This window comes from Rosa chinensis, chromosome 6 (genome assembly GCF_002994745.2).
Source record: "Rosa chinensis cultivar Old Blush chromosome 6, RchiOBHm-V2, whole genome shotgun sequence".
Classification (NCBI taxonomy): Eukaryota; Viridiplantae; Streptophyta; class Magnoliopsida; order Rosales; family Rosaceae; genus Rosa; species Rosa chinensis.
In genome coordinates, this window is record NC_037093.1 from 46,628,029 (window position 1) to 46,641,274 (window position 13,246).

Consider the following 13,246-nt stretch of genomic DNA (forward strand, 5'->3'; position numbering starts at 1 on the left):
CTGGTACATTCGTTTGTGACTACTGCTTATGTCACGAAAAGAATGGTCTCCCTATGTTTTGTGAAGAGTCTAAAAAGACTTATCACAAAGAATGCTTCATAGCTGAGGCAAGAAGAAAGACCAAGAATGGTGTTGTCAGCCAACTGGTTGAACAAGAATATGAAGAGTACTTCGCTGAGCAAAAGGCGAAAGAAGTTGAAACTCTGTTCCAGGAAACCATGGAACCTTCTTCCTCGAAAAAGGAAGAAATCATCGATGAAGAAGAAGTCGATGAAGATATTGAACTGGTTGAAATACCAGAAAATGTTGAACTGGTGAAACCACCAGAAACTGTTCATCTAACTGTTCATCTCTTAGAACGACAAGAGATAGCTGTGGCTACGGATACTGAAACATGGGATCTACTTGGCCAACCATCCGGCAAGTTTGATTATAAAGTCAGATACGACCCTCCATCATGGTTTAGTGATCCAGACAGCAAAAAGATAATTCCTACAGGTTGGGATGATGGTGCAGACGAATGTGCAAACAAATCACCCACTCAGGAAAATGTTCCAGAAGAATGTAAACCATTCATTCCTCAAGAACAAGCTCAGGAAAATGAGCTCCAACAATCGAAAGTCATCTCTACAAGTAGATATAGCAACTACATAGAGATCAGACTAAAATTCCCGGATCACAGAAAATATCATCTACATGCCTTTGTAGATAATGGATCGGGATTTACTGTTGCAAAGAGATTTGCAATTCCAAATGAACTCTGGAAAGAAGACAAGAAAAAGTCAGCTACTGGTGTCACATTTGATGGAAGCCATCTCACCATGAAGAAAGTAGCAAAAAATGTTCATATCACCATTGGTGGAGGAACATTTATCATCCAGAATGTTTGGCAATCTGAAGGCCAAGGATCTGATTTCTTGTTGGGAAATAATTTTATTTTCCAACAACGATTCATTCAGGATGAAGAAGCGATAGGCTTCAGAAAAGGAGAACGGGTGTTCTGGGCAGACCGACTCACACAAGCAAAAAGTGTGGTAGGTCTAGGTTTTACTACTCAACATCAGAGATCGCAACAGAATAGTGGTGATCTTACCCCCTACAAACCCAAATTTGTGCCCATACTCCAAATCAAACAACAAGAAGAACTGCTTGTTGAAGAATCTTCAGAAGAAGAAGAAGAAGAAACTAGTGAAGATGAAGAAGCTAGTTCCATCTATGAGCATAACCTCAAGCACTTTCAGAACAAGCTTAAGTCTCAGCAAACTCCCACTCTTGAAAAAATCAAGAAACTACTTGAGCAGAATGTAGATACAAATCCTCAGAAGTTTTGGGAAAAAGACCCAGTGGTCTGTGAATTAAGATTGCACGACATGAACGCTATCTGCCATGTCAAAGCCATTCCTCAGTACAAAGAGGAAGATAAAAAAGAATTCAGAAGTGATATTGAAGATCTCCTGAAGAAGAGATTAATTCAACCTTCCACTAGCCCTCATCATGCTCCAGCTTTCTACGTGAGAAATCATGCAGAAAATCTACGAGAAAGCTAGAATGGTTATTGACTACAGAGATGTCAATAAAAAGATTGTCAAAGACGGCTATCAGATTGCTCAGGTTAGAGTACTGATCAACCAGCTCAGAGGAGCTAAAGTCTTTTCGAAATTCGATGCAAAGTCGGGTTTCTGGCAGGTCAAGATGCATCCTGAGAGCATTCCTCTCACTGCATTTGGAACGCCTCAAGGTCATTACGAATGGTTGGTAATGCCTTTTGGTCTGAAGCAAGCTCCCTCAATCTTCCAGAGAAAGATGGACAACATCTTCAAGCATGTAGCGGAGTTCTGCGTCGTCTACATAGATGACATCCTGGTCTTCTCCAAAAACAGAGAAGAACACATGAAACACCTCCATGAGGTAGTAAAGCTGATAGTTCAGCATGGAATTATCCTAGGTGAGAAGAAAATCTTCTTTATCCTTGATGAAGTTGATTTCCTAGGGATAAACATCAAGAATGGAGTCATAAAGCTCCAACCACATATCCTTGAAAAGATCTGGAAATTCCCAGACAGAATTCCTGATGCTAAGAGTCTAGAGAGATTCCTTGGTGTCATAAATTACGGGAGAGATTTCATCCCAAAAATTTCAGGGCTAACAGCAATGTTATCTCCTAAGACAAGTTCCAAAAGAAAATGGAGCTTCACTGAAGATGATGAAAAGATCGTGAAGCAGATAAAAAATCTCTGCAAAAACCTCCCTCCTCTCCAACAACCAGAAGAGAATGATGAAATTATCCTCCAGACAGATGCGAGTGATAATTACTGGTCCGGTGTGGTTCTGGCGAGAGCGCCTGGAACTAACATTGAAAAGATCTGCAAATTTTGTAGTGGCAAGTTCAGCCCTGCAGAACTGAATTATCCCACAGGGGAAAAAGAAATTCTAGTTGTCAAGAAAACAATTTTAAATTCTCCAGCTTATCTTGGAAAAACCTTTACTGTCCGCACCGATTGTGCCAGAGTAAAGAATTTTAAAAATTTTAAACTTGACAAAGCTGCTGATAGAGGAAGATTAGCAAACTGGCAATTGTTTCTTAACCAATATGATTATACTGTTGAATTAATTGCAGGAAACAAGAACTATCTTCCAGACACATTGACCAGAGAGATGGCAATGTTCAGCCAAAGAGAAGACGACGAAGGTCGTAATCCCAGAAGCAGAAGAGCTGGGAAAGAACAGGAACCTGAAGAGGATCCAAAAGAAACCAAAGAAAAAATCCTTAAAAGGTTTCTGCTAAGCTCAAAAGGCTTGGCCTCAACTGATCAATCCCAGGGCAAAGGATTGGCTAGCCCGTCTCAAACGGCAGACGGTAAAGGCTCATCAAGACCGTTGACGGCTGCTGCTTTGCCAAAAAGCAGACCAACTCCTAGCGGAGTTATAAATATTTTTAATTATGAATTAAGAACTTTTGATACTCCTGTGTTCAGAACTGGCAGGAGATCAGCTTATCACCAGAAGGCAATCCTAGACAATCTCCTATTCGCCTTCCAGGAAAGAAGCAGTGGTCTAATGTTCCCGGCACTCTTTGCTTTAGCTGAAGAACTTTATGAAAATGCCAGACCACAGGCTGAAGAAATCCATATACAGCAGAGTGCTGTAAGAAAAGAAAAAATTTCCTTCCTTGAAAGTCCAGAAAGTGCTAAGGTCCCTATCATGGCACTCAATGAATCAGATTGGCATGAATTCCACAATCTGATAGGAAGGCACAATTCAGAAGACCTGATTCCTCCAACCCTCTTCATTGTCTCAGGACCATATGTTGGAAGATACCTGGTAAATGTTCAGAGTGAACATCCCCAAGAACACAAGCTTTGGCTTGTTGAAAATGGTTTTGTCCATAATCTATGGACTAAAACTAATGATGATCTGAAAGGTTTGCCACCCATTATTGTCAACACAGTCAAAAACATCAGGAAGAATGACTGTACACTTCGTCTGAAGTTCAGATCTACTCCTCCAGAATGGAGTCAGAAGACAAACGGTGAAGTTGAATATATTCCTCCATATCATTATGTCAGAATCATTCAAAGGAAATATCTTCAACCAGCCTGTGTAGCATACAATGGTCAACCAAATTCAAGCATACCTTGGATGAAGGCTATGGCTCTGGAATACATGAAGAAGATCATCTCTGAAGACATCAGCAATACCTTCCTGGCAGCAGGAGAAAAAATAATTATCACTGCATACGATCATCCTGACGTAATCAGCAGTGACCTATTCCTATCTCTCACCAGAAAAGAGATAGATTCGACTATGGCATGCATGCACTGGGTGGAAAAGCTTGAAAATGACAACCACTATAAAATGTATGTCGATACAGATGTCGAAGATAATGCTACCACTGTTAGAATGGCCCAGGCAGACAACAGCTCCTTTGTCTTTGGCTATCATTCAGAAACAGACGAGAATATGTAGCATCGCGGGTGAAGATACAGGTGAAGGAAGAAAAATTCCAAATAAGTAACTGTAGTACTTTTGACCTTTTAAAAGTTAAAAGCTACTTTTGCTTTCAAAAAGAAGAAACACTTCACCTACCAGAAGAAACATTTCACCTTCCTGCTTTTGTTTTTCCCTATCCGACCTCCACCAGCAGGAGCACTCAGAAAAGCAAAAGTTCACGGAGCTGTCCTGTACATTTTTATGTTTTGAATTCCAGTTTGAGTTCCGCCCTCTATATAAGGAACTTTAAGTTTCATTTGTAAGGCATCAGAAAATTGAGTAGAAGAGTCTTCTCTCAAGAAGTAAGAAAACCATAGTAGCAGTGTGCTTTTCCTACCTGTTGAGTAAGCAGTAGTGTGCTTTCATTACAAGTAAGTGTCCATTCTCATTCTCATGGATAGCTAAACAGCCTTTTGCTGTTTACCTGAGGATGAGGCTCTGAATTTTCTAGCATGTATGTCTATTGAATAAATAAAGGACACCCACCTATTTTGTCAAAAAGAAGCATTAGTATATATCTTTTTAATCTGTGTTGCATATTCTATTCCATCTATCGCTATCTGTTTCTTAATCCTGCATTTCATCCAGAACCATCACTATCTAGTTCTTAGAATTATTCTGAAGTTTGAAAGGTCTTTGCCTATCAAAAGAAAAACCAGTTTTAAAAACTAAAATTAAGACAAGCAGCAATGATTCCGCCTGTTAAAGTATCCGTTAGGCAGGGAGCCGTTAGGAGAAAAACTTGGGCATGTTGAAGGCTAGTCTTGTTTTCGTTTTTGTTTTTTTTTATGAAGTTTTTTAAAGGGTAGACAAACACCCTAAAGCTCAGGATAGCATAAGAACTACCCATTTTAGTCTTTTCACGAAAGAATAGTAAGATACATAAATACGTGTGCATTTGGGAAAAATACCTGAGAAATCTGGGTAAACGGGAAATAGCCCTTATTTGAAATATGAAGTACAAACTCGTTCATGGGTTTTCTGATGTGGTTTGGGCTTTAAAATAGAAATTTTGGTCAAAAGTCAGATTCACGCGCAACATGACATTTCTGTACTAAATTGGCCATAACTTGTTTTAGAAAAATGATATTGACGAATCGTAAAAAGTTATTCAAAGTGTTTTTATTTTTGTCTTTTTAAAATTAAAAATTTGTTATTTATTGCAAATAAATTGTTAAAAATTTATATTTTATACACCTCCTAAATTTCAAAAAGATGAAGAAAAAAAACTCATAGAAAATTAGAAATGCATTGTTGAATGAAATACGATGTCGATGGATTTTTCCCGAAACGTATGTTCAAGATGAAGAGTAAGTTTTATTTTTTTATTTTTTTTTGGACATAAAGGTAAGGTTTCTTTTGTATGGAAGAAATCATCCCTTACGAGAAACAAATCCAGAGGGTGATGATTCTGGAAGAAGGCTTTGTTAGATCGCCTAGATGAAGAAAGTCAAGAAACTCATTCTGAAATTTTGATGTAGTAATGATGACCACGCAGTTAGAGTAATTCCAACAGCTTCCCTATAATTTTTGTATAACAGGGAAGCAAAAGTCAAAGTTTTAGCATCTTTTTTTTCTCCAACTCCAACAGATTCTCTATTTTACAGCAATCTCTAAAATCTCCATATTCTTCCTTAAATTTTAGAGATTGCTGTAAATATAGGGAATTTGGTTTTCTCTTTCCTCACTTTCTTTAAAATAGGGATAATTATAGGGAATTTGTTGGAGCAAAAGAGGCTTATTTTTCCCTAAAGTAGAGAAAAATCAAAATATGGGGAAGCTGTTAGAGTTGCTCAAATTGAATATGAAGGTTGACTGACATTTTACTTTTTTTACTTATTTGCACTCGTTCATTTTTTAGCATTTTTCTGAACTTTCTTGTAATATTGTACTGTTGTTATGAGTTCTTATTTTTTGAGGATCACGACTATGACAGGTCTCTTGTAATACTATCATTTTATTCAATACAATTATCGTTTCTACTCAAAAAAAATAAATAAAATAAATACAAGTTAATTTAGTCTCTACCTAGTACATATGTCAAAGTAAGACCAATATTACAAGCTGTCGAGTGTCAACTATGGCCACTGAATATCCCCCAACTTCTTTCAAGTTTCACACGTGGGTTTTGAGGCTTTGATTGACAACTTCCAACAGCATCATCACAAAGACAAATGTCCATTGCAGATCAGGAAGGACATGCCTTCCTCTTTGAATTGTAATCAGCAAGAAACCAATCATAACATGCATGTTAACATGATATCTTTCTGCTATTGGGTATTAGTTATTTATTGTATTGAACTAGCAATGTCAGCTTTCTGAGAAAAGCTTTCGGCTCCATTGATTTTGAAGGGGACACAATAGCCATTTGCAGGTGGAGCAAATCACATTGTCCGGTTCTCATATGCATATCAACATATTCGATCCGTAAGAAGCTTTGTTAAGTGTTTATTATGACCGAGGAAGTTGTTAGCCGTTGTATCCATCTATTGAATCTGAAGGTAGTATCTCTATCTCATATCTGTTTCTTGTCGATCTCTTTTCTTTAAGAATTCATGAACTGGTCCAGTCGATTGTAATTGGTTATCTGTTTCTGTAATTAAGAATGGCAACGTTCATACTATGACAGTCAAATTTCTGAAACACCTTGTGATAATTAAATTATACTTTAAGAGGAAAAGAAGGCGATAAGAGGTGTAAGATGTTTTATGTTCCTGTTTCGTTCATGTTGAAGTAAGAAGCATGCGTGGTCTGACTTTCTTAAGAGAAACAGAAAATTGGTTAATTGACTTGAAACAATTCATAGACTAAGAATGTGGAGCTTAAGGCCTAAGCTCGAACACTATTTTGGGGGTGACCAAATTCCTCAAATTTAAAGTACTCAGCAGTAGGCCTGGGCACAGTTGGGCCGAGTCAGTCATCAGGCCCAAACCGAACACTCACTGAAAGAATCAGAAATCTCATTTCTAGAACCGAACACCATATTCTTGCTGGCTTTGGCCGAATTTTCAGTTGGGCCGAATTCTTGAATTGGGGCGGGTCGGTTTCGGTTGTATTATGGGCCCAAATTTTTTATTTTCAAGCCCAACATTTCTGGTTACTATTATCAGCCCAATTGGACTTTTTCAGTCCATTTTCAACATTACAAGTTTACAACATCCAAGTGCGTAACATTACAAACAAGAATATTCAAATCCAAGCATTCAAACTTGCAAATGCATCATCCTAACAGTACAAACCTGCATCAAATCTAACATCTAGGCATTTCAAAATTCAGACCTACAGCAAATCTAATATCTAAGCATTTCTGCCATTTCAAACCTGCAGCATTTCTTGCATCTAAGCATTTCAAACCTGCAGCAACTCTTAACATCTAAGCATTTCAAACCTGCAGCATATCTAATAGTTTAAACCTGCAGCAAATCCAACAGTACAAATCCAAGCAAATGCATCATTGTAATCATACAAACCTGCAGCAAAACTAAGCAATTCAAACCTGCAAATTATCAAACCTATAATTTTATACATCACTAAGCAGTTCAAGTGTCCAACAATAGTCTCACAATTAAGTTCAAAGCAATGAAGCTAAATAAATTATTACAAACCAAATAGCTAATTAAGTCTTGCTGCAATGCTGCCCACAGTCTCAACACTACCACAGTTCAGCAGAAAAAGAAAGTAGCACAGCATTGCGAAAAAATAATAATAATAACAAACATAGACTTGTTGCCAGTAGCTCACTTCATCATGCCATCGTCACAAGCACTCAAGCAGTTGATTCCTTATATGTGGTGACCTGAGTAGTAACCCTCGATTCTAGTTCAAGAAAAAGAAAACAGATAAAAGAAAATATATTAGATAAAACAACTAAAAAACCTAGAAACAAAGGCAAATACATATAATGTCTGAAATTAAACAAACTTTTACCTGATTCAAACTTTTCCAGCTCACCATACATCTCCAACTCAATTCTAGTAGGTTCTTGATATAATAGAGCCACACCATTAGCCCTTAACCAGTCACTATAGCAAACAAAACATTCAACCATCTTTGGTGTCAAGCTAGCCCTAAAAGGATCGATAACCCTTTTGCTAAGGCTGAAAGCACTCTCGGATACCACTGTTGAAGTTGGAATTCCAAACACATCTCTAGCCATTTGGGACAGAATAGGGTACCTTGATGCATTCTCTTTCCACCAGTCCAATAACTAAAAATTCTTATTTGAAGGGTCCTCGGAAGCCTCAGCAGATACTTGTCAACCTCATTTTTAATCTCCACAACATCTTTCTCTTGTCATAACACCATAAACTCATCCTTGGTTTGAGCATGGTTGTCCTGTTCAGAAACATCCACAGCTGCATTGTCAAATTTGGGAATGGTTGCATGAACAGAAGCTTGGGCAGCTTCTGGATCAGCCTCCAAATACTCTTGAAACATGTCCAAAAAGAGGCTTTTGATCTCAACACCATCATTGCAACCATCTCTTTGTCTTGCTGAAGCTTGGGGAAGAAATATTGAAGATAAAGCAGCTTGTATCAAGGATCCAAGATAACAGCAATCATGAGAACCTTGTTCATGTCTTCCATTTCCCTCCAATACTTGTCGAACTTCCTTTTCATGGATGTCCCAATGCTTACTAATAGCTGATCATCGTTGCTAATGCATTTGTCAAGCTCTCCGACAATGGCTCACAACCACAACATGGGCTGATTTGCTATGACAACCTTGGTTCCACTAAACTGCAGTGTTGGATCATAAATTTTTTTTTCGAAACTTCACCAACCTTGCTGCCTTATCCCAATCAGCAACCATTGGGGCCCACCCCTCTTCTTGCCACCAACCCTTTCTTGAAAATAACCTTCAAATTGAGAATCCTCATCCTCAAATCTTAAAAATGCCTTTATGAACTTAACAGCAATATCCAACTTAAAATAAGTGATGTTCCACCTAGTACAAACATCCAATGGAACTATCAACACATTGGAATCAACTTTTTCTTGCGAAGCACACTTTCTAAAATTCTCCAATCTTGCGGGAGAAGACCTGATATATTTGACACAGTTTCTAATGGTATCAATAGATGAATCCAACTCCTCTATGCCTTCCTTAACAATTAAGTTAAGGATATGGCAGTAGCACCTCATGTGCAAAAACTGACCATAAGACCAACTACTTCCAATTTCCTATCTTGTCCTTCATATAATTGAGGGCCACCTTATTAGGGCTAGCATTGTCGACAACTATGGTAAAAACCTTTTCTATTCCGCATCCTATCAAGCATGACTTCACAAGCTTTCCAATAGTCTTACCCTTATGGTCAGGAATGACAATAAAATTCAAGATCCTCTTGTGCAAAACCCAAATTTCATCGATGAGGTGGGCTGTGAGAACTATATAATTGACATTTTGGATCGAAGTCTAAGTGTCAGTGGTGAGGGAGACTCCCTGAGAATAGGTAACTAAAATATTTTAATCCTAGTCTTCTCACCTTGGTAGAGATATCAGATATCTCTAACTACTTGCCTACGGGAATGTGGTTTAAATAAAGGTCGAGTTACTTTCAAAAAATCAATGAAACCTAGTGCCTTGACCAAACTAAAGGGTAACTTATCCCTAATCACCATTTTAGCACAAAACAGTCTAGATCTGGTTCTTCATATCCAAGTGCAACAATATTACCTCCATTATCAGCATAATCAAATACCAGATGCCTCTGTTTCTTCAACTGAATGTACAAGGGACATTTCTGGCAGCCATACAACATGTGGTTCCTCATTCTTGAAGTACCATTCGACTTGGAGTGCACATAATAGGTCTGGGGACAGTAATTGCATTTTGCTCGAGGCTTATCCATCTTCGAACCATCAGGATTGATGAGCTTGGTGAAGTGATTCCATGTTATGCTCTTATTCTTCCTTTTGGGTGCAGAATTAGTTATAGGTTGCTCAGATGTTGCAGTATTAGCAGTAGTGGAAGCAGGCTAGACTAATGGAACAACTCCCATAGCTGCTGCAAGTTCCAGCTAGGATTGAGTGGTACCTATGCTTGATCCAGTTGGAGTTCCTTGAGTTCCTTCTATCATCTGGAGAATAAACAATTTCCTTAATTTCATAATCTGAGCAAACAAGTGAGAAGCATTCTGAGAAGTTTTTACAACTCACTTTGAAAAAGAAAAATTTATGAATTCGTCGCTACTTAAACAACTTAGAATGTTAAATATTGTCACAACCAAACCAAATGGTTGTTTCTTTTGTAGTCTAATCACCAGTGCATCATAATCAACTTTATGGCATATGGTTCTTAGATTTGGACCCAAGATGTCAAAATCTTGTGATAAAATATGACTAAATTTAACTTCATCTTCTTCATTGTATGAGGTCCACAGTTCCATGGGGATAGTACTTTTGAATAAATCTTGTGGGCAAGAAGCTATACCATTAAATTATTCAAATTAGAGGGAGGGGGTCCAAACCCTAATTTGTTGATGGACCCCCATCTTGATCTCAACTCTCAAGTATAATGGCTTAATTAGGACTATTACTGGTTGGTAGGTACACGTCATTTTCCAGGATGTGCATGCAGAGGTAGCAAAAGCTGGTCTGTCTTGGATATATGGTTGAATAGTAACGACATCTCCATCCGGCCGAACAAGAAATTAGTGAGAGTAGCAAACGCAGTTAAATGTTTGTTGTCACCACCAAAGTCGCCTGGTTATTGTGCAGTGAGGAGGAGGATGAAGTTTGAGGGAGCTATTTTGCTTTGTATGTTTCCAAATTTTCCAATATACTTTCGACATTTTGGAAGAAATCTTATTCAGCATGTTACGTTTGTTTTCGATTCAGTACACTATTGGATCTAGACTCTAGCTAGTTTATTAATCTGAGTCATGTTGAATGTCAAGAAGTTCTTCTGCCTACTTGCATTCTCGTCTAAGAGTAATGCTAAATGAACCACCTTTTGGGAAACCATCTAGAGCCCACCTTAGGTGGCAGCTGATGTGGCAGATCCATATCATCAAAGCATAATTTCTGATTTTTATATTTGTATTTTTTTCTTAATTATGAAAAAAATAAGGAATGTAAAGCTGATTGACAGTGAGAATTAGGAATGTAAAGATGGATAATCTGATTTTGGTTTCTTGCTAATGGTAAGCAAGAGTTGAAAAGATGTTGGCAGAGCTCTTGCAAGATGTCTTTTGAAGACAGAGATTTGACCGGTGTCTCGTTTACTGCTAATGCTAAGCAAGAGTTGTATCAATCTTTTCTTTTCCAAAACATTGTAACAATTACAATATGGGATCAAGTTGTTTAAGTGCATCTGACTCTAATGCTTGTAATCATAACAAATAGTTTGGCTAAATAATATGTGATCCACTCATTGATCTTAAATTATCATAACAATTTCTCTTTAACGAGAACTATTGATTCAATATTTGCATTGATCTTTTTTATATTAGAGAAGAAAAGGTAAAGTCATCATGTTACATAAGAAAAAGTTCAAATGGATATGCAGAACCTTTTCTTATGACAAGGAAAGTTCTGGAACCAAAAAAAAAGAAAAAAAAAGAAGGTCATAAGAACATTGCATTAGGTACGTTAAACAAACTGTTGAATATAATTGACTAAATTGAGACATGCTTATACTAAATGATTGTTGTCTACTAAAATGTAACATAAAAATCTCTTAACTGAATATCAGTTATATATGAAAATAAATAAAAAATATCCATTCCAGTAAATTCAAGTGAAATCAAGCTTCAGTCATTGGTTAGCTCTGCTTGGTCACCATTTACACTCGAACTACATTACATGCTTTACCTACATCACATCAATTTTAAAGTATCAAAGAAAGTAATACGTACAAAAATAACTTAATATATACATAGATTTTGAATACATACCTTCCATCAGTTTTCCATTAAATTGTTTATACGAACTCTCTTTGGATTGACATCACATATGTGCCAGCAAAACAAAAATCTTAATTATCTCAAGAAAATTTTAATATAAACAACATATCTTGATCATTAGTGAGAATAATGTTCTCCGATTCATTGGACGATTGTTCCATTCCTTAAGCACCTGACAAAATAGTGACATATGAGTACAACAATCCTAAACTCCAAATACAACAAAAACATTAAAATAAAGGCATGAACGTTGTCTAGTTATCAAAGCCAAACCTTCCATTTTTTTATCAATAAGAAAAAGAAGATTCAAACTAATTGTTCTAACACAACCTGGACATAGCCTTGGACGTGAAAGATGGGTCAAATAGAGAAAGAAATGCAGCAAAAGCTATGAATATGATCAATCTCTTCAAGTCCCCAAAAGGTGGATAGTTATCAGCTTGATAAAGAGTAACTCCATAACTAGTGGAGTCACCCTTAATGTATTGAAGCATAGTAATCAAGTTAAACGTAAACACAGATTTTTAAGTGGTTGCACTTAATTTCTTTAAAAAAATAAAATAAATAAAAAATTGATAATTGATTTCTATAAATACGTTGAAGCACGGAATGAAGAGCACATATTAATTTCTACATATTAAAAAACATGACAACAGTAAACAAAGAGAAAAGGCCTCCAGTGGCAGCAAACTAGGGAATATTTGTACGGTAGTTGTTAGAAAAAAGAGTTCTAGTTAGAAATAATTTAGGATAAAAAAAGAACACAAGAAACATGCTAAACCCTAATTCAAATCCACTTCCCCCTAAACCCTAATCTCAAACATGTTATGCTATTCTGGTTTCATACTGAGGGGAAAAAAAAAACTAACCACGTTTAGGCAGAGCTTTTGTTGATGATGCTTGCTAGGAAACTGAAATCAAATTGAGAAGACGTTGATCAATTGAAGAGGAGGTGAGAGGGTGAAGGAAGGGTGAGAGGAGTTGAGAAGAAAACAACGTCTGAGAAGACGTCTCGCGTATCAGATCACAAAGAAAAAATAGGGTTTAAAAATAAAATCAAGAAAGTAAAAAAGAAAAGAAAAGGAATTTTTGTAATTAAGAAAAAAATAGAAATATAAAAATCAGAAATTATGCTTTGATAATAATATGAATCTACCACATCAGCTGTCACTTAAGATGGGTTCTAAGGGTTCCCCAAAAGGTGGTTCACGGACCATTTTATTTTCACTTCACTAGTACGTCAGTTTCTCTGCACTTTCGTTTTCATGGATTTGAACAACTCGTGGGCTTTAATCATCGCCGGCTGTCATAATAATGAGCCGCGTTTTTAAACGTTCTTTCTTCAAT

At 36.9% G+C, this 13,246-nt stretch overlaps 1 long non-coding RNA gene across 1 annotated transcript; it reads right to left on the reverse strand.

The window, feature by feature from the left end:
* Nucleotides 1–11,708: 11,708 nt before the first annotated feature.
* LOC121049879 lies at nt 11,709–13,049 on the reverse strand. The gene is made up of 3 exons (XR_005801508.1): nt 12,769–13,049; nt 11,891–12,071; nt 11,709–11,807 (listed from the first exon to the last, which is right to left on the reverse strand). It is a non-coding gene; the product is annotated as an uncharacterized LOC121049879 (long non-coding RNA).
* Nucleotides 13,050–13,246: the final 197 nt, after the last annotated feature.